Source organism: Aquarana catesbeiana, linkage group LG02 (assembly GCF_042186555.1).
Source record: "Aquarana catesbeiana isolate 2022-GZ linkage group LG02, ASM4218655v1, whole genome shotgun sequence".
NCBI classification, from domain to species: domain Eukaryota; kingdom Metazoa; phylum Chordata; class Amphibia; order Anura; family Ranidae; genus Aquarana; species Aquarana catesbeiana.
Genome location: NC_133325.1, coordinates 517,077,554 through 517,100,827, shown reverse-complemented (window position 1 = coordinate 517,100,827; position 23,274 = coordinate 517,077,554).

The following is a 23,274-nucleotide window of genomic DNA, read 5'->3' as shown; positions in this document are numbered from 1 at the left end:
TTTATTTTCTAAAACCAGCCTAATAACTTGTACAAATTTTTAGTGCTAATAGTGGAAAACTTCTTTAAAAAAATACTGTACTGCTTCGATCCCTTGGTTGAAAATGGTAGAAATTGACTTAACACCACATGTGACTAAAACTAGTTCTCTTGACACTATATTTCTTCTAGAAACTCTAAATCATCTATTGTATGCTTTATATAGGAATACTTCCTTTTTGTAAATATAGTTACTGTACATAGTTAGTCTGGCTGAAAAAAGACACAGTCCATCTAGTCCATCCACCATTAGGAGGGGAAAAAAACAAACATACAGTATATTGTGACTGAGGCACTGGCTTACATGATTGTGGATAATCTATATGTGTCACGTAGGTGTCTCACACATAAAGAGTGGCTCCAGAATTTATGGCTGATCAGAATCTTAATAGCTTCTCTTCTGAGTCCTGGACTCAAGAGGCTTTGTAGAGTTTTGGGTGGGATAAAGCCACTATTTCTAGGTCCACATCTTACCTGGTACTAAGACCAGGGCTTTTTTTCAGCAGGAACTAGGGGGAACTCAGTTCCACCACCTCTGGCTCAGGTCTTCTGCTCCCTGCTCACCACTATCACTTGGTAACACTGAAGTCCAGCTTCTGCGTTTACAAGTGGTAGCTTATCTCAGGTGCCCAGGGTTCAGTGCAGTCATGGGCAGGAGAGGGTGCATGGTAGGCTGCACCCTCTGTGATCTCCATTTGTTCCCTGGTGACCAGTTGTTGATGCTCCTACTGCATGATCTCCCTTGCAAGTGACTGTAGTATAGTATAGTATGTTGGGAGGTACTACAGCTGGTAGAGCTTTTAAGGAGGGGGGGAGAAAATGAGGGCAGTGGAGGGAGGGGGTTGTATGCAGAGGGAAGCGCTACTATTTGATGCCATTTGGCAGGTATGTATGTGTGACGGGCATGGTTGAGTTCCTGCACCTATTCTCTGAGAAAAAAAACCCTGACTAAGACCCTAATTTATCGGCTGTCCCCAGGCCTTTATTTATGTGAACTGACTGATCATCGGGTCTCTCTCTTTTGCTGTCTCTGCTGTGGGTTCTTGCTGCTATGTTAAAAGGCTGTTTGCTAACAGAACAATAAAAAGGTACACGTGTTGTTTGTCAGGAACTGACCTAAGTTTAGTTAGTATCTCAGTCAAGAAGATGTTTTGTTTCTTTTAAGGCTTTGTTCACACATTGGCAATGTGATTTGTGGGCGGAATCGCCACAATTCTGCCCGCCATTCCAGAATCGCGGCACATGTTTGCAATGCCATTTATTTCTTTATGACACCCTAAACATGCTGCGACTTTGCCACGATTGTCACGCGACAAATTACGCTGCAATTTTGCAAACAAAAACACGCAACGCGTGTCACCCAAAAGTGTTTCTGGAACTTCTGATGGGTGACCCGCATTGGGCCATTACACAATTGCAGCGTGTAATTTGTGGCAAAATTTCACCGCATTTAGGGTGCCATTAGGAAATAATGGTATCGCAAGACACATCCCACATTTTGCCACGATTCTGCTCGTGATTCAAATCTCCTATGTGTGAATAGAGCCTTATGGTGCGGACTTTCTGTACAAAGCCCTCCTGCATTGAAAAATTAAAACGGCTTCCTGCCTCGCTGAATAAAAGTGCAGGACTGTTCCTGTGTATCCTGTCTTGTGCATGGTTTACCACTGCTGATACTAGGCAAGCCTGCCCCCTTACAATATCTGAATATTTGGGTAACTGGATGTGATTGAATCTATACGTGAGACTATTGGACGACTGGGGATTTATAATAGATTTATGAGTCTATATTACTGGCAACTTAGATTATTTCCATATATGAATGGTATGCCTTATTTATGTATACATTTAAATGTAAATATCAATTATTTTATCTTCTTTAAAGGCCCGTTTCAGACGTTTTGTGAAGGGTAATCTATTGGGATATTACTTTGTATTATTTTAGTTACTCATCCAGCAGCTTGAAATGTAGACTTGATGGGATAAACTAAAAACCAAATATCAGTTACAATCTCCACACAATCCTCTCCTTTCTTTTATCAGAAATCCGGCCTTTTATCCGGCATGGATCTACCCAAATTCTTTTAAAGCTTGGACAACATCAGGCATTCAGACACTAAATGACTTCATAGCATCTAAATCATTCCTTTCATTCCCATCGCTTAGAGAAAAATATGATCTACCAAACTCTGAGATATTTAGATATCTCCAAATCAAAAATTTCTATACACCATTCCTAAAGGGGGATACACCATTATCCCAATTATCCATTTTTGAATCAATCTGTACAAAAGATCCATTTGCTAAAGGTACAATTTCATCACTTTATAATCAATTATATGGAGTAGCAAATCTTAATAGACCCTCTTACGTTCAGAGGTGGGAGGAGGACCTGGGACAAACTTTAGAAGACACGGACTGGTCTAACATATGGCTCACATCTAAGTCATCTTCACCCAACATCTTAGCACTGGAGACAAATTATAAAGTCCTAACTCGCTGGTACCTTGTACCCGCTAGAGTGGCAAAATATTCACCTAATACCTCAGCTCTTTGTTTTCGAGGATGCCCAGAAATAGGCACATATTTACACATATGGTGGACGTGCCCAGTAATCCAAACCTTCTGGAAGGAAGTCTTCGTGATTGCATCTAAAATATTTAAAAAAATAATACAACCAGATCCATATTTAACTTTACTTAATCTAAAACCGGAATGGTTAACACTCTCTCAATTCAAACTTATGATCCAACTAATAACGGCTGCAAAACAAACAGTGGCCAAGGCATGGAAATCTCCTACATTGGTACTAGCAGAAACAATTCACAGAATGAATAATACAATGTCCCATGCTAAGATGGTAGCCATCGATCAAAATCAAATTCCAAAATTTGAAAAACTTTGGCATCCTTGGATAAAACAACAGTTCCTGTCAAACTTCAATGACTCTGTCCTGTTGCCATGGTAACAGATTAAATGACTTACAGAGACACCCATTCTAAGGCTTCAAAGAGAACTAAAAAGAATAATAAACTGACGAGCGGGACAACCTTGTGGACCATACCTCTACCTTTCAACCCTTTTTCTTCTTTCTCTTTCCTTTTCTCTACCTTACGATTAAAGCTCATTATCAGAATTTATTTGACCTATATACACTCTACTTGTAAACAATATGTATAGTAGGTATAAATCATTTAAATACCTACAAAAGTAACTAAGGAAATGATATATATCTTTAATTTAGGTTTACGTGAACCCAATGTTTAATATTTGAAATTTCATGATATTTACCTATATAAACCCTACTGTAAAACAATAAGCTTACTTTATAGATCCTTGTAAACTTACTTTATGTATCTTTATAACATTGTATACTCAATAAACTTCTTTTGACAAGGAAATGTAGACTTGAGACTGCAATGTTCCTTATTACTGCCCAGCAATGGGAAATATCTAAATCATTGGCAATAAACTTTGGGTTCATTCATTCATTCTTTTGTTGACAATGACAAGTAGCATGCTCAGTGTGTTATGGGATGGTCTGCTTATAACATTTGCCGCATTACTGGGTACCTTTTTACTATTTCACAATATTTTACAAGGACAGTTCAAATGGCTACATTTGAGCACTTTATTGTTACTTTGGTCATTGCTACTTAAAGAGGAAGCAAACCCTGATGGGTTTTATTTCCTTCCTTTGCCCCTGCACAGTAAAAGCATAATGTGCTAGTATGCATCGCATACTAGCACATTATGTGACACTAACCTGCAAAGAAGCCCGTGCTGTCCCCGCTGGAGGCCGAATCCATATTCGCCCCTCTTCCTTCCGAGGCTGCAGACTCCGGCTCTGCTGACTGGCCGGAGCCACATGATGTCACATGCGCAGGGAGCATGCACGGGGGACCGTTTCATCACAGCACATGTGCCAATGACATAATCCGTGCAAAACACAGTAAATATCTCCTAAATTGTGCACATTTAGGAGATATTTATATTTTATTCTAGGCTTACCTAGAGGTACAACTTCCACAGAGACCTTTACAACCTCTTTAACCACTTTAGCCCTGGAAGGATTTGCCCCCTTAATGACCAGGCCATTTTTTGTGATACGGCACTGCGTCGCTTTAACTGACAATTGCGCGGCGGTGCGATGTTGTACCCAAACATGATTGATGCCCTTTTTCCCCACAAATATAGCTTTCTTTTGGTGGTATTTGATCACCTCTGCATTTTTTAATTTTTTGCGCTATATACAAACAAAGGGCGACAATTTTGAAAAAAAACAAAAAAACTTTTTTTTTACTTTTTGCTATAATACATATCCAAAAAAACAAAAAAAAAACAAAGGATTTATCAGTTTAGGCCAATATATATTCTTCTACATATTTTTGGTAAAAAAAAAAAAAAAAAAAAAAATCGCAAAAGGTGTATATTAATTGGTTTGCGCAAAAATTATAGCATCTGCAAAATAGAGGATAGATTTATGGCATTTTTATTATTTTTTTTTTTACTAGTAATGGTGGCGATCTGCGATTTATAGCAGGACTGCGACATTGCGGCAGACAGATCTGACACTTTTGACACTTTTTTGGGACCACTGACATTTATACAGCAATTAGAGCTATAAAAATGCACTGATTACTGTGTAAATGTCACTGGCAGGGAAGGGGTTAACACTAGGGAGCGTTCAAGGGGTTAAATGTGTTCCCTAGGTGTGTTCTAACTGTAGGGGGTATGGGCTGCCAGGGACATGACAGAGATTACTGTTCCCGATCACTGGGAACAGTAGATCCCTGTCATGTCACCTGTCAGAACGGGGAATCGCTTTGTTTACAAAGGCAGTTCCCCATTCTGCCTCTGTAATAGGCGATTGCGAGGTGCCGCCGGACATAGAGTCCGCCCAACCCGCGGACACGCTCCCGCAGCTTGCAGCAGGCGCGCACCGCCAGCGGCATGCGCTCCGTCCACTATCGCGCCTCTATGAGCCGCCGTACAGCTATGGCGATTTGCGCAGAAGAGCCGACCTGCTGCCGTATAACAACGGCGGCTGGTCGGCAAGCGGTTCTAAAGGTAAGGGCTAGTTTACACTCGCTTCAAAACATGGCTTCAGACATGCTTTGTTAAAGCTTTCTGAATGCCAGTCAAAGCTCCTGTCACTAAATAAAATGGTTAGCTTACAGTCCTGTTTACACCTGCTTTTGCTTGGTGCTTCGATGAGGCTTTGGTGGAGCTTCGATGGGGCTTTGGTGGGGCTTCAAGCGAGCTTTGCCATAGACTTCTATGGAGGCTTTGAAGACGCTTTGAAGCACCACTGAAGCTACATGGGGTATAATTTTTGAAGCAAAGCCGAAGCAAACCAAAAGCAAGGTGTAAACAGGACTGAGAGCTAACCATTTTATTTAGTGACAGGTGCTTTGACTGGCGTTCAGAGAGCTTTAACAAAGCCTGTCTGAAGCCTTGTTGAAGCGGAAGCAAGTGTAAATGAGCCCTAAAAGGTTTTTCTATCTTAATGAATTCCCTGCAGTAATTCCCTGCAGCTCGGGAAAACCCGTACACGCTCAGCAATTTTCGGAAAGGTGGGCGCATGCGCAGTGACAAGATGGCGCTGAGCGGCGCCATTTTTAAAAGTAAAGCAGTTACAGCACTCAGTGAGGTCTCGTCTGGTGGCGCATGCCTCTTCTTATGTCCCCCCCACAGCCTCTGACCTCCTATCTCCCCCCGCAGCCTCTGACCTCCTGTCGTCCCCCTCGCAGCCTCTGACCTCCTGTCGCCCCCCCCGCAGCCTCTGACCTCCTGTCGTCCCCCCCGCAGCCTCTGACCTCCTGTCGTCCCCCCCGCAGCCTCTGACCTCCTGTCGTCCCCCCCGCAGCCTCTGACCTCCTGTCGTCCCCCCCGCAGCCTCTGACCTCCTATCTTCCCCCCCGCAGCCTCTGACCTCCTGTCCCCCCCCCCCCCGCAGCCTCTGACCTCCTGTCCGCCCCCCCTCACAGCCCCTCACCTCCTGTCCCCCCCCCCCGCAGCCTCTGATCCCCTCCTCCCCCGCAGCCCCTGACCTCCTGTCCACCCCCCGCAGCCTCTGTCCTCCTGTCCCCCCCCCGCAGCCTCTGACCTCTTGTCATCTCCTCCGCAGCCTCTGACCCCTCCTGTCGTCCCCTCCGCAGCCTCTGACCCCTCCTGTCGTCCCCTCCGCAGCCTCTGACCTCTCCTGTCGTCCCCTCCGCAGCCTCTGACCTCTCCTGTCGTCCCCTCCGCAGCCTCTGACCTCTCCTGTCGTCCCCTCCGCAGCCTCTGACCTCTCCTGTCGTCCCCTCGGCAGCCTCTGACCTCTCCTGTCGTCCCCTCCGCAGCCTCTGACCTCTCCTGTCATCCCCTCCGCAGCCTCTGACCTCTCCTGTCGTCCCCTCCGCAGCCTCTGACCTCTCCTGTCGTCCCCTCCGCAGCCTCTGGCCTCTCCTGTCGTCCCCTCCGCAGCCTCTGACCTCCCCTGTACCATCCGCAGCCTCTGACCTCTCCTGTCGTCCCCTCCACAGCCTCTGACCTCCCCTGTACCATCCGCAGCCTCTGACATCTCCTGTACCATAAGGGGGGGGAGGGGGTCACTACAATATTGTAAGGGGGCACTGATATAAAGGTTTCCCCCTTATATCAGTAAACACCCTTACATTAGTGTTTTCTTTCTGAGGAAGGTGGTCTCTGGTCACCAGAGTCCTCCCCACATTCCCAGAGTTCCCCGTTACATCATAGTCTGCAGGATTCCACCTTACAGTGCAAGGGGGAACTCTGATGTAAAGGGCAATGCTGCAGACCCTTATGTAAGTGAGAACTCTGATGTAAAGGGGAATGCAGTGGACTCTGATATAAGTGGGGTCTCTGGTCACCAGTGCCCCCCTTTTATATCAGAGTTCCCGCTTAGATCATGATCTGCAATGTTCCCCTTTATGTCAGAGTTCCCTTGCACTATAAAGGGGAATCCTCCTGATATATGGGGAAACTCTGTGCTGGGTTATATTAATCTGACCTTCATGTAAATGGAGAAATATGGTTTTTGACTTTTGATTAACTTAAACGCATTGCTAATAGCTTTAGCTACATGTTTATAGCTTAAATATTGATATTTGCACTGAAAACTGCCATTTTAGGCACCTTTTTTTTTACAGTGTCAGTAAAAAATGTGCCAGTAAATGCCATGATTTTTGCCAGTAAAAAATTGGTGCTGTTTGTAAATTCCATGTCTCTCTTATCTATATATAATACACTCTTCAAATGTGCTTTAAAATGCATGGTTTTCCCTTTTGTGAACAAGAAAATAATGACGTTATGCGGTTGGGCTGGTATAAAAATGCTTTGGGGCTGGTATGAAATTATTTCCAGGGCTGGTTTTTATTCCCAGTCCGGCCCTGGGCTTAGGTATGTATTTAGGGGGAGCTGCATGCAGATGATTTTTACCATACCATATAGAAAAAACCTTCTGCCTTCACAACCATTTTAACCACTTCAGCCCCGGAAGGATTTGCCCACTTCCTGACCAGGCCATTTTTTGCGATACGGCATTGCGTCGCTTTAACTGAAAATTGCGCGGTCATCCGAAGTTGTACCCAAACAAAACTGATGTCCTTTTTTTTCCCACAAATAGAGCTTTCTTTTGGTGGTATTTGATCACCTCTGCGGTTTTTAGTTTTTGAACTATAAACAAAAAAAGAGCGACAATTTTGAAAAAAACACTACATTTTTTACTTTCTGCTGTAAAACATTTCCAAAAAACTAATTTTTTTATCAGTTTAGGCCAATATGTATTCTGCTACATATTTTTGGTAAATTGTTTTCGCAATAAGCATATATTGATTGGTTTGCGCAAAAGTTATTGCGTCTACAAAATAGGGGATAGATTCATGACATTTTTATCATTTTTATAATTTTTTACTAGTAATGGCAGCGATCAGATCAGTGATTTTTAGCGGATCTGCGACATTGTGGCGGACAGATCGGACACCTAACTGTCATTTTTGACACTTTTTTTTGGGAATCAGTGACATTATTACAGTAACCAGTGCTAAAAATATGCTTTAATATGTCTTTAACTGCTTGCCGCACACCCACCGTCAAATGACAGCGGGGCGGTGCGGCTCTGGTTCTGGGACGACGTTATATGACGGCATCCCAGAACGGCCACTCTCGCGCGCCCGCCAGTGTCGCCTATCAGTGCCCACCAGTGCCGCCTATTAGTGCCACCTAACAGTGCCCATCAGTGCCACATATCAGTGCCACCTATCAGTGCCCATAAGTGCGGCATATTAGTACCTCCTCATCAGTGCCACCTAATCGGTGCCCATAAGTGCCACCTCATCAATGCCCACCAGTTCAGCCTATCGGTGCTACCTCATCAGCGCACATCAGTGAAGGAAAAAAATTACTTAGTTACAACATTTACTGACAGAAAAAAAAGTAAAAAACATTTTTTTTTCAAAATTGTTGGTCTTTTTTTTTTGTAAAAAATAAAAAACCCAGCAGTGATTAAATACCACCAAAAGAAAGCTCTATATGTTTGAAGAAAATGATAAAAAATGTGTTTGTGTACAGTGTAGCACGACTGCGCAATTGTCATTAAAAGTGCGACAGCGCTGAAAGCTGAAAAATGGCTTGGGCAGGAAGGGGGTTAAGTGCCCAGTAGGTAAGTGGTTAATATTGACTGGACTCTGGGCAAACTTTTTCTTGGGCCCCTTCTTCCATGCAATTTCGCTCTTCGCGTGCTTTGAGACATACAATAATTAGCAGCTAGACTCAGTCTATTTACTGAATCAGGCAGTGATTACGATTGGTTGCTAGAGGTTACAGTGTATCGTTACCGCTCACTGACTGGCTGCTAGAGGTTACAGCACAAATTATGGCTCACTATTTATTCTCTAGAGGTTACAGCACATGACTTCTGCTTGTCGATTAGTTGCTAGAGATTATTGTACATTAATACTGCTCACTGATTTATTGCTAGAGGTTACTGAACATCTATACCACTCACTAATTGGCTGCTAGATGTTACTGCACATTATTACTGCTCACTGATTGGTTCCTAGAGGTTACTGCATATCCTTACTGCTCAGTGATTGGTTGCAAGAGGTCAGTGCAAAGCATTACTGCTCACTGATTGGTTGCTAAAGGTTACAGCACATCATTTCCTCACTGCCTGCACACAATGGACTGGGGAGGTGAGGGGACCCATTAATAGAAAACTCCTGGGATTGGTGGCAGTGCTGGGGGAGGTGGGGGGTGATGGGATCAGTGGCAGTGGTGGGGGGGCGGGATTAGTTAAAAGGCAGTACACTGTGACAAATTCTGAATCATGTAGAACAAAGCTGGAAATCTTTGGCAAGTATACAGTGGGGGATTCTACCAATGTAATGGGGAATTTACAATGACCACCAATGTAAGGGGGGATTTACAATGACCATCAATGTAGGGGGGAATTTGCACTGACCACCATGTAACGTTCCTCTGCTTAGGGGGAAGAAATCGGAGTTGATCCCTGGAATTTTAATTCTGGTTTGGGGTAAATGGTAAAGAGCATTAAATCCATGTATAAATTTTTCTGATATGCCGAATTTAGGTAAGAGGTGATTAAGATAGGACCAATTAACGCTATCGAAGGCCTTGTGGATGTCAAGGCTAAGAAGATAGAGGGGGTGAGAATGGAGGTTGGCATCTTGAACAATGTTTGTGACAAGTCTAATGTTATCGACTATTTGTCTGCCTGGGATAAATCCCGTTTGATCCGTGTGGATCAGAGATGTGATAACTGTGGCAAGCCTGTTTTCCAGCAATCTGCCAAATAATTTGAGGTCGTTGTTGAGGACTGAAATAGGGCGAAAATTTTGGGGAAGGGAATGGTCTTTTTCAGGTTTGGGGATTAATGATAGGTTGGCCAGTAGCATATCTTCTGGGAAGTGACCACCTGATAGGATATAATTGAACATTTTTGTAAGGCTAGGAGTCAGTAAAGAGGCAAATTTTTTATAGTATGATGTGGTGAAGCCGTCTGGGCCTGGTGCTGTCGATGTTTTGAGGGATTTTATTATATTGAGAATTTCGCTGTCCGTACATGGATCGTTCAATAAAGAAGCCTGGAGTTGGGTAAGTTTAGGGAGTTGAAGGGAGTTTAACCAGTCTAACATGGTGGGAGGTGGGTGTGTTTGGGGGCCAGAAAGGAGGTTTTTATAGAATGAGGTGAAAATGTTTAAGACATCTTGGGGGTGCGTTACGATATTGCCTTTTTGGTTTCGCAGTTTATATACGTGTGGGGGTTTAGTATCTTGGTAAAGTTTCCTGGCAAACATTGATGAGGAAGAGTTACCATGCAGTAGGAATTTGGCTTTGGAAAATCTGAGGGATTTCTCTGTGTCTTCAGAAAGTAAAGTGTTTAGGGATTTACGTTTTATCTGAATAAGATTTACTATATCTGGGGTGGTATTGTGGTTTAATTTAATATATAGATCATGCAGTTCCTTTGTAAGACATTTAATTTCTGTCAGTTTAGATTTATTTCTGGCTGCGGCAATATTAATCAGATGACCCCGCAAAACAGCTTTGTGGGCTGCCCAGATTGAGGTAGGGAGGACATCCTCTGAAGTGTTTATGTGGAAGTATTCTTCTATGTGGGTATTTATTTGTTGGACAGTGGAAGGGTTAGATAAGAGTGAATCATTAAGGCGCCAATTAAAAGGGGTGGGAGTCATGCCAATATGGGAGGTATCAAATTCTACTATGTTGTGATCTGACCATGGGCATGGGTGTATATCAGTGTTAGAAGAGTTTGCTAAGAGGATTGGTGTGCAGAAAATATAGTCTAACCTGGCAAAACAATTGTGGGGGTGGGAATAGTGGGTGTATGCCCTGATACCAATATTATGGGCCCTCCATGAGTCAATAAGCTGCAGTTTGCTAAGAGAGCGGTTTATAGTTTTACTAAAAGCTTTGGAGGAAGGGGCCACTTTACTTCTATCAAGAGCAGGGTGTGCAGAAAGGTTGAAGTCGCCTCCAATTATCAAATGAGGTGAAATATATTGTTCTAATACGTTGAAGAAATTGGTAAAGAATGTTGTCTGGGCCTCGTTTGGGGCGTATATAGAAGCTATAGTGATATTTCTTCTATTTATACAGCCTTTCAGTATGATAAATCTACTGTCCACATCTTTGTAGATAGAATGGGGTTCAAAAATTATGGAATTTTTAATAAAGATAGCGACACCACGGGATTTGTTGGAGAATGTAGTATAGTGGGATTGGTTGAATGATTTGTCAAAATATTGTGGGTGATTGGAAGTAGAAAAGTGGGTCTCTTGCATTAGTATTATGTCAGCACCCAATCTTTTGTATTGTTTGAATGCTTTTTTACGTTTATTGGGGGAATTAAGGCCTTGGACATTATGGGAGAATACTTTAAGACCCATATTAGTTGAGGATAATAATTCTAATTATATAGATAAGGATCGGTATATACCAAAATAGGGGAAGGAGTACTAGTTGGATGATGTTGAAGTAATAGGTTGTATGTGATTTCATAAATCGAAATGAGATCAATAGCTTTGTTTTAAGGCTTGAATTCAATATATTATTACAATGAATAATGGTTGTTAAACAATTGAAATTACCCAAAATTAAATGTACTGCAATAAAAAGTCTTCCATAAAATATAATATTTGCATAAACTGCCATAAGGGCAAAAATAACAACTATTAAAATAACAAGAAAAAGGGGACTGAAGGACATAAGGTCGTTCAGCCTTTTAAATTTTTCCAAAGGACAGGAATGTCCAAATTCCGCCAACGGGGGTCGCAGCACCCCACTAGGGGAAGGCAGGGCCGCAGGCCCCTCCGGCAGAATGGGGGACAAACTAGCGACGGCGGATAGGCCAGGCATTAGTAAAATAAAAACTAGGTATGATACCAAGAAAAAAGATTAGTGCATGGTAAACACATAATATAAAAAACGTTAGTGTATCACTAAATGGTATAAGTCCTCAAGAAATAAACGAGGAGAGCATTTTTATAATGGGTTATGTCTCTCTACCATTACCCTACTATATCTGGATTAGAGCGACATAACAATAATGTCAAATCTTAAGTAGAGAGGATGAATATAAGAGCAGAATACCTGAATAGATGAAAGAAAAAAAAACCAAAGAGGAAAAAACCAGAACATTATATATAGAAAATAATGGGAACATGGGAACATGGGAGTTACCCTTCCCAAACCCACCACCCCCCGTTGCGACCCCTTACAAAAGTATTCCTCCTAGAAACAAAAGGTCCATGAAAAGATTAGGACGAAAAAACAAAAATAGTAGTGTTCGTCTGGGTAGGAGATTGATCAAGTGATTTGCTCTAAAGTTTGGAGCCAGAGTTGATTGTAGAATCAGGGGCGTTCACAGTAAGCATGAGGGTTTATACTCCACTGGGGAGTTAGACAGGGGAGAAAGGTCGAAGCTGAAGTTAGAAGGTCATCACATGTGAGTGACCGCTAAGTCGCAGGTTTGGTTGCTGTGTAAACAGATCAGGCGACACGATCTTGGGGGGAGTGTTGTTGCCATCTTCTTTGGTCTCTTGGGATGCGTCTGGTAGAAGGTGTGGACCATATAGGTGAAGATCTGGGAGTGGCGGGTAAACGCTGTGATGGTTGTGGGTCTAGCAGACCTAGTTTAATGAGTAAATCTTTTCCTTCAATGACGTTGTAGACCGTGTAGGAATTGCCATTATGGGTTAATGATAATTTGAATGGGAATCCCCATCTGTACTTGATTCTGGCTGATTGAAGAACATTTGTGACTTCTTTCATTCTGCGTCTTCGGTCTAAAGTCGCAGGGGAGATATCAGGGAAAATCTGCAGCCTTGTTCCATCTAATTCTATGGATGGGGAATTCCTGGCGGCACGCATTACATCTTCTTTGGTAAGAAAGTCCTTCATGCACATTATTATATCTCTTGGAGGTTTATCTGCTGTAAGTTTTGGGCGCAGGGCCCTGTGCATTCTATCACAAGCAAAAGCAGAGAGGGGTTTGTCTGGTACGAGATCATGGAAGAGCTTTGTAATAACTTTATTTATGTCAGTGACTGACTCTGGAACACCACGCACTCTTATATTGTTCCTTCTGTTTCTATTATCGAGGTCTTCGATATGAGCTTGCATGAAAGAAAAACTGTCTGCCAATGTTTCATAGTCCTTTCTGAGATCATTATGTGCAATGGCTAGTTCATCATGTTTGGCTTCTAATAGGTCAGTGCGGCCTCCTATGCTGGCAATCTCCTGTGAGAGAGCAGTGGTAGATTTGTGAATCTCTCTTTCTAGTTTGTCCACAAATCTGTCATAGATTGCTGAGAGGCTTGCATCAAGGTCTGCTTTGGAAAGGGGCTGAGGGTACTCACTGTCTTTAGCTGTGTGTTCCGGACCGCTGGAGGCCGCATGATGGCCGGCGCCATTTTGGGTCATCCTCCTCTCCATACTAATGAGGTAGTTTGTGAAGGTATGTTGGGAGCGGTTCTGTCGCTCCTTTTTGCCGGATGGCATGCACAAGTTGATCCCGCGGGGGTGATCGGTCGGATGGTGTTATTTTTAACTGGGGATAGCCCCGGGTATCGTGCCTGGCCTGCCTCATCGGACGGAGCTCAGCAGCTTCCGTCCCGCATCGCGCCGCGCATGCGCCCCTCTGTTTACATATCAATGCAGGTTATTTACATATAAACACAGGGTCTGCAGGTGAGTCATCTGTACCTGCTGGCGGGGAAGAAGTTAACATCAGGGGCGATCAAGGGGTTAAATGTGTTTCCTGCAGGTGTTTTCTAACTGTATGGGGGACTGTGTGACTGGGGAAACCCACAGATCCATCTTCCTGCTTAGCAGAAAGACAGGATCTGTGTGATCTCCCCTGTCAGAACACACAGGCAGATCCCCGTTCTGTCACTGCAGGGAACGATCGCGGGTGGCCCGCTGATTGGCACCCCCGCTGGCCAAAGGGAGCACACACGCGCACGAGTTCCTGAGCCGACGTACAGCTACGGCGATTCACGGGATCGTGCCACCTTGCCGCAGTATAATGACGGCGGCTTGTCGGCAAGCGGTCCAGTTTACATGTTAGACTTTGATGAGTATATCAAATGATGTACTTTGTTTGGCCTAGGGGCAAAATCTGTTGATATGCATCCTACCCTGTTGATCTTTCGCAGAGAGGCCCACTACGTCCTCTTCTAGGATCCCCTGCCTACTTTCTTCTTCTTTGTGTACCCCCATAGCAAGTCGCTTGCAGGATTGCTCCCGAGCCAGGCTGTGTGCATCCATAGACACACATAGCACAGCTCGGCCACAACTATCCCTCTCTTCTCACAGGACTTGACTGAGAGCAGCGGGAGCCAATGCCCTATGTGTGTCTATGGATGCACACAGCCTGGCTCGGGAGCAATTCTGCAAGCGACTTGCTATGTTTGTGCACTCAGCACGAAAGAAAAAAGTAGGGTGCTCACCTAAGGAAAAAAAAAAAAAAAGGACCTCCAAGGCAGTATTCGCAAAAATACTGCCTGTACCTCAAGCCATACCAGAGAGGCAGCAGAAACTTAGGGACAAGGGGAAGTTCTGCCTTTCTGCTTCCTACCCTTCTCTATCACTTCTGAATATTTTTTTTTTGGGGGGGGGGGGTGTAACCTGAATTTGATGGGGTATCCTGCTCTTGGATGATCCAACCAGAAGTTGGCCTCCCCCCCCCTTTGCCGTAGCCTTCTGGGTCATGTCACAGGTGCCAGAAGGCAGCAGGACCATTCACAAAGCACAACACGGCTCATGCATGTGCAGTGAGAAGTCAGCTGTAAAGCCGCAAGAAGTCACAGCTGGCTTCCATTAGTAAGCATGCCAACACCGGGGACCCAAAGACAAGTGAAGAACTGGCCCCAGTGAGGATGGTGCTGGATCCTTGGACAGGTAAATATTCTTTTATTAAACCGTATTTGTAGCTGCTGACTTTTATTCTATTTTTTACACACAGCCTGAAGATCAGTGGTTGAGGAACTGGTGCAGGAAGGACTGATTTGGGTTCATTGACAACTGGGCTGATATTTTGATCAGTTATTAGCTCTATAGCAGGGAAGGACTGCACCTAAATGGGGAGGGTGCAGCTCTGTTGGAATAGAAGGTGGCCAAAAAGTTGTGTAGTTTAAATGTAAATTTTAAACTAGGTGGTGAGAGGTAGAATCAGACGAAGCTGTAGTCGGCAGTGACGGAAGGTCAGAGGGTGATACTGGGGATGATATTGGTAGGAAAACCAAGGTGTGTAGGTTTACTAGAATCCAATTGCAGGCTCAGATCGAACAAGGAGAAAATAATAATCACCCGTACAAAATTAAAAGGCTAGAAGTCTAGCTAATAACATAGAAGAACTGGAGCTGCTGATACGAGAGGAGGATTTCGACTTCATGGGAATATCAGAAACTTGGTTTGACAGCTCAGATAACTGACTTAACCACTTCAGGCCTGGAAGATTTGGCTGCTCAATGACCAGGCCATTTTTTGCGATATGGCACTGCGTCGCTTTAACTGACAATTGCGCGGTCATGCGACGTTGTACCCAAACAAAATTGATGTTTTTTTACCCACAAATAGAGCTTTCTTTTGGTGGTATTTGAGTGCCTCTGCATTTTTTTTTTTGCGGTATAAACAAAAGAAGAGTGACAATTTTGGAAAAAAAACACGTCTTTTAATTTTTGCTATAATAAATATCCTACATTTTTTAATTAAAAAAACATTTTTTTTCCTCAGTTTAGGCCGATATGTATTCTTCTACATATTTTTGGTAAAAATAAATAAATAAAAATTACGCAATAAGCGTATATTGATTGGTTTCGCAAAAGTTATAGCATCTACACTACAAAATAGGGGATAGATTTATGGCATTATAATTATTTTTTTTTACTAGTAATGACGGCAATCTGCGATTTTTATCGGGATTGCGATACTGTGGCGGACAAATTGGACACTTTTGACACATTTTTGGGACCATTAACAATTATACAGCGATCAGTGCTATAAAAAAATGCACTGATTACTGTATAAATGTCACTGGCAGGGAAGGGGTTAACACTAGGGGGGCCACAAGGGGTTAACTGTGTGTTCTAACTGTAGGTGGGTTCTAACTGTAGGTGGGATGGGACTGTCTAGGAGGAGAGAGAGAGAGAGAGAGAGAGAGAGAGAGAGAGATTGGTGTTCATATTGCAAGAACTGGGATCCGTGTGTTTACACACACAGATCCCGCTTCTCGCTCAGTCACGAGCAATCGCAGGTGCCCAGTGTTCATCGCGCCCTCTGGGCACTCACATCGGCTCCAGGCACACGTGCCCCTAGTGTCCAAAAGGCGAAGCGACGTAAGGCAACGTCGTCTCGCCCAGCCGTGCCATTCTGCCGCAGTAAAACGGTTAATTTAGGAAAGAAACCGAGATCACAGAGTAATTACATTCAATGTAAATCAGGGGTAGACAACCCTTGAGACAGATCTACCTGAACAACGTGAGAGATCAAAGATCACCGGGTTTGGCGTTTTTTTTTAAGAAATTAACTGCCAGGCCTATTTAAATAGTAAGAAAAACTTCGAAAAAATATAAAAAGACAAATGTCACTGTAAAAATATAAACTTATACTACCTTAACCACTTGACCTCTGGAAGGTTTTACCCTCGTCGTGACCAGGTCGTTTTTTTTCGATATGGTATTGCATTACTTTAACTGACAACTGTGCAGTCGTGCAACACTGTACCCAAATAAAATGTATGTCCTTTTTTCCCCACAAATAGAGCTTTCTTTTTGTGGTATTTGATCACCTCTGCGCTATAAACAAACAAAAAAGTATATATATATATTTTTACAGTATTATATTTTTTACTTTCTGCTATAAAACACATCCAATAAAATTAAAAAAAAATCTAATTTCTTCATCAATTTAAGCCAATATGCATTCTGCTCCATATATTTTTGGTAAAAAAAATACCAATAATCCCAATATTGATTAGTTTGTGCAAATATTATAGCAGTCAAAAACTATGAGATATACAAATACATACATAAACTATGGTAAATTTTTATTTATTCATTTATTTTTTTACTAGTAATAGAGGCGATCAGTGACTTATAGCGGGACTTCGATATTGCGGCGGACAAATCGGACACCTAACTGACACTTTTGTGGGAACCAGTGACACCAATACTGTGATCAGTGCTGAAAATATGCACTGTCCCTATACTAATGACACTTGCCGGGAAAGGGTTAACATCTAGGGCGATCAAGGGGTTAAATGTGTGGCCAACGTGTGTTACTGTGTGAGATGTTTTTACTAAGCAATGTGCTGTTTTTTTACTTCCTGCTTTTGATAAAGACCCCAAACACACCTCCAAGATCACCACTGCCTTGCTAAAGAAGCTGAGGGTAAAGGTGATGGACTGGCCAAGCATGTCTATAGACCCAAACCCTATTGTGCATCATCTGTGGGGCATCCTCAAATGGAAAGTGGAGGAGGCCAAGGTCTCTAACATTCACCAGCTCCATGATGTCAACATGGAGGAGTGGAAGAGGACTCCAGTGGCAACCTGTGAAGCTCTGGTGAACTCCATGCCCAAGAGGGTTAAGGCAGTGCTGGAAAATAATGGTGGCCACACAAAATATTGAGCTCCAGGAGCTCCACCCACCGCTGACGAAGTTTGCTCTGGACGTAACGTGCGTACGGGGGGAGGAGCTACACTGCGGACGTCACCCGCTGCTCGTCTGAGTTTTACATTTGCGGTTGTTATACCGCTGTTATATCGCTGCCCCCTGCTGTCATACCATTGCTGTTTCTTGTTGCTGAATACTTATATACACTGGCTTCTGTACAAGTTCAGTGTACTGCGCTTTTTTATTTAATAAAAGACTTTACAGTGTACACTTAGATTGTGTTCACTTTGTATTCCCCCCTTTTTTATCTACCTCATCCATCTGGGAAATCCTTTTGTGCATGCTGCTGAATCTACTCGCCTTCCTCACCCCTCTGAGTGGGTAACAAGCGTGTTTGATCATTTGTTCATTCAAATGGTCCATCCTATTTGGTAAGAGTATATTTTATTGACGGTGGAGGATTTCACATTATGAACTTTGGCTGCATCAATTGGCTCTTTCCAATTTCTCATGTGGTGGATTTTATATACTTTTGAAGTTTATGGACTTTTATTGCGCTGCACCTTCTCATTTTTATATTCATATCTTTTCATGTGACAACACTGAAGAAATGAAACTTTGCTACAATGTAAAGTAGTGACTCACTTTTGTTGACAGCGATTTAGACATTAATGGCTGTGTGTTGAGTTATTTTGAGGGGACAGCAAATTTACACTGTTATACAAGCTGCACACTCACTACTTTACATTGTAGCAAAGTGTCATTTCTTCAGTATTGTCACTTGAAAAGATACAATAAAATATTTGCAAAAATGTGAGGGGTGTGCTCACTTTTGTGAGATACTGTATATACCCTTGCTTCCTTCAACAATGATCCGCTGAAAAATAAAATCCCCAAAGATTCCCAGACCCTTAAAAGGATTCCAACCTTCACTAGCTATAGCTCTGGCTTTGCCTTGCAGGGATCTAACCTTATCCATATGGGCCTGAACTATGTCACTAGTATCCCCGATCCATGTACAACAATCTTTACCTATGAATTCACAGAAACCCCCCTTGGATGCCAATAGATATTCATGGGCCATATTTTAATAGACGGGTCTTGATCTGCCGTTGTTCCTGTGGGATCTTCCTTGCAGCTTCAACAGTTACACTGAACAATTTCTCACCCAGTGTGGCTGGGAAGTTCATTTGTTTCATACGCTCAAGCCCCCACCCTGTACAAGCAGGAAACCATGCCCAGACCTGGTCAAGGTTGGTGAACAATTCCCTTCTAGCTGTTCCTGCCATTCTTACCTTCTCTCGCACCATCAGATCCTCACGATTGGCCGCTACATAAGATGCTGGGACTAGTTTCACCCAGACGCATGAACCTCTTGCATTAGGGGGAATTACCTTATAAGCTGTAGACCCGCATAAGTACCAAACTAAAGTTGAAGCAAACTTGTGGGCTACCTAGTTGTCCCTATACCCAAACTGGCAAGAACCAGTGCTTTTGTTAAAACTATAACTAAGTTTACCCTCTAGAAATGTATCGTTAAGTTCGTCTGTTTGGAGTTTTTTACTTGTTTTTTTCAAAAGTCCTCATAGCAATCTGATCATATATATAGCATGTACTGCTGTCATCGCTGGGGTACTAAAGCTCGGTGGAGATTTAGAGTAGATCCAGCAATTGGTTCTGTTCGCTTTCTTAGCTAGTTGGAGAATACACTTTAAACAATACGTTGGAATGCTTTTCATCGTTACCCTTGCTTAAATATACTAAACTAAAAAAATATAAATAAACAAAGATACTCCTCATTCTTTGGTGTGGTTGAGCAGCTTTTTGCAGTGGCTGGGATGGATACAGTTGTCTCATCACTCAAGCTAATGACCCAGTCACCTGGTTGGAAAGAATGTAAACCGGTTATTGTGTCAGGGTCCAGGGGGGAATCATGAACCCTGTAGTGGACCTTTTGAAGTTCACGTTACAGGGCCTGCACCTACCCCATCAGCTCAGAATGTCCAACCCTGTTTTTGGTTGACCTTCAAACAAACCTCTTATGGAGATAACCCAGACATGTGGGAACTCAATGAACCCCTTTTCACTTTTCACCGACTGTGGTCACTGAAACTGCGTGTGGCTTACCATCTGGGGTGTAATACCTGGAAACATTGACAAAAAGGTTCTTAGCATCTGGGATGGGAGCCTCCTTCACCGGACTGCTGGTTGCTGATTCAAATTCCATCAAAGAAAGACAGTTGTAGAACATGTTGTCCTACTAGGTCACAAACTTGGTTAGAATTAGAGAGTTTAGTATTAGTTTGAAAACTGTCATTCTCACCATTATCTCCGCCATTTTCTTCCTCATTACAAACTGGAGGAAGAGACGCAGGGTAAACAAAAAACAATGACACAATCAGCCAATTATACTTTACCTTCTTTTAGGTGTGTGTATTTATGCATGTGTACAGCTACATACACCTGCTTTTTATGTACATACACTTTCAGAAACTCATTGGACCTGAAAAAGAAGCTTGTAAACAAGAGTTATTACTCTATCCTTCATCTTTATCCTGCAAAGAATGGCAAACAAAACAACATTTGTGTACATTGGTAAATTGTCACTGACATTCCTCAAAACCGACAACAACAAAACCCTCTGTAACTGTTACTTTCACGTTCCTACAAAAATACAACAGCCACAACAGCCACGCGTAGGAGAGCTGCCGCGGTGGGTTCTAGCATATTGCTACATACAAACAAGACTAAAGCATTTAGATACAAATGTGAGGGAGATATTTCATAGTTTCCAATACAAAAATAAAATTAAAAAAAATAAAAACTAGACAGAATGCTGCCTTCACTCTTTTAGCAATAGAAAAAAATTACAATGGGAAAAACACGAGAGCAGCTCGAAAACCTTACATGGGACAGCCACACAAAGTTGAAAAACAGGCAGGAGATCTTTAATCACACAAGCGTGTACTACACATCCAACCCACTCAGAATTACAGATTTCTGAAGCCATAGCCGATCTACTTCCAAGGTATTTTTATTCTGGGGTCTCGTACCTCCAAACAGCAAAAGTACCTTCCAAAGGAATACACCTTACTGTACCCTCTGACCATATACAGTGGGGACGGAAAGTATTCAGACCCCCTTAAATTTTTTCACTCTTTGTTATATTGCAGCCATTTGCTAAAATCATTTAAGTTCATTTTTTTCCCTCATTAATGTACACACAGCACCCCATATTGACAGAAAAACACAGAATTGTTGACATTTTTGCAGATTTATTGAAAAAGAAAAACTGAAATATCACATGGTCCTAAGTATTCAGACCCTTTGCTGTGACACTCATATATTTAACTCAGGTGCTGTCCACTTCTTCTGATCATCCTTGAGATGGTTCTACACCTTCATTTGAGACCAGCTGTGTTTGATTATACTGATTGGACTTGATTAGGAAAGCCACACACCTCTCTATATAAGACCTTACAGCTCACAGTGCATGTCAGAGCAAATGAGAATCATGAGATCAAAGGAACTGCCTGAAGAGCTCAGAGACAGAATTGTGGCAAGGCACAGATCTGGCCAAGGTTACAAAAAAAATTATGTTGCACTTAAGGTTCCTAAGAGCATAGTGGCCTCCATAATCCTTAAATGGAAGACATTTGGGATGACCAGAACCCTTCCTAGAGCTGGCCGCCCAGCCAAACTGAGCTATCGGGGGAGAAGAGCCTTGACGAGAAATGTAAAGAAGAACCCAAAGATCACTGTGGCTGAGCTCCAGAGATGCAGTCGGGAGATGGGAGAAAGTTGTAGAAAGTCAACCATCACTGCAGCTCTCCACCAGTTGGAGCTTTATGGCAGAGTGGCCCGATGGAAGCCTCTCCTCAGTGCAAGACACATAAAAGCCTGCATGGAGTTTGCTAAAAAAACACCTGAAGGACTCCAAGATTGTGAGAAATAAGATTCTCTGGTCTGATGAGACCAAGATAGAACTTTTTGGCCTTAATTCTAAGTGGTAGGTGTGGAGAAAAACAGGCACTGCTCATCACCTGTCCAATACAGTCCCAACAGTGAAGCATGGTGGTGGCAACATCATGCTGTGGGGGTGTTTTTCAGCTGCAGAGACAGGACGACTGGTTGTAATCGAGGGAAAGATGAATGCGGCCAAGTACAGGGATATCCTGGACGAAAACCTTCTCCAGAGTGCTCAGGACTTCAGACTGGGTGGAAGGTTTACCTTCCAACAAGACAATGACCCTAAGCACACAGCTAAAATAACGAAGGAGTGGCTTCACAACAACTCCGTGACTGTTCTTGAATGGCCCAGCCAGAGCCCTGACTTAAACCCAATTGAGCATCTCTGGAGAGACCTAAAATGGCTGTCCACCAACGTTTATCATCCAACCTGACAGAACTGGAGATGATCTACAAGGAGGAATAGCAGAGGATCCCCAAATCCAGGCGTGAAAAACTTGCATCTTTCCCAAAAAGACTCATGGCTGTATTAGATCAAAAGGGTGCTTCTACTAAATACTGAGCAAAGGGTCTGAATACTTAGGACCATGTGATATTTCAGTTTTTCTTTTTTAAGTCTAAATAAATCTGCAAAAATGTCAACAATTCTGTGTTTTTCTGTCAATATGGGGTGCTGTGTATACATTAATGAGGAAAAAAAATTAACTTGAACTTAAATGATTTTAGCAAATGGCTGCAATATAACAAAGAGTGAAAAATTTAAAGGGGTTGTAAAGTTAAATTTTTTTTTAAAAAAAAATAACAAACATGTTATACTTACCTTCACTGTGCAGCTCGTTCTGCACAGAGTGGCCCCGAACCTGGTCTTCTGGGGTCCCTCGGCGGCTGTTTCAGCTCCTCCCCGCATGCATTCACCGCCTTAATGCGAGCTCCCTCGCATGGTGGTGAGTGCTTGCGGGCGCGCTCCCGTGATACAGCCGGCGGCTGTAGCCGCTCGCTGTATCACTCGGCCCCGCCCCCGGCGCGCCGCGTCATCGGATGTGATTGACAGCAGCGCGAGCCAATGGCTGCGCTGCTTTCAATCCATCCACTGCAGCCAATCAGCGACCAGGCTGAGCTGCAATGAAGATGACGAGAATGAGCAGCGAAGATTCGAGGCGTCAGGTAAGTAAAACGGGGGGGCTGGGGGCGGCGGTATTGTCAAAAGTTTTTTCACCTTAATGCATAGAATGCATTAAGGTGAAAAATTTTTTACCTTTACAACCCCTTTAAGGGGGTCTGAATACTTTCCGTCCCCGCTGTATGCCAATCTTTAAGGGGTCTCATGTCCGGAGCCCCAAACCTCATTTGCGGTGCAGCTGTCTGACTGGTGTGGAGCCTCATCTTTTTTCTCCAGCGTATGGATGGCAACATTACCCATGACTATTCAAATTGCTTATGATGTGTCCCTGCGTCCAGAGCACCCTAGCTCTAACTTCGGAGCAGTACTGCCTACTTTTACAGTACTGGCACCCAACGTTTCCGATTATCTTACACGGCCCCCGGGTATGCTAGAATCTACTCCTCACAATTCACATGCTCTACAACTGATTTTCGGCAG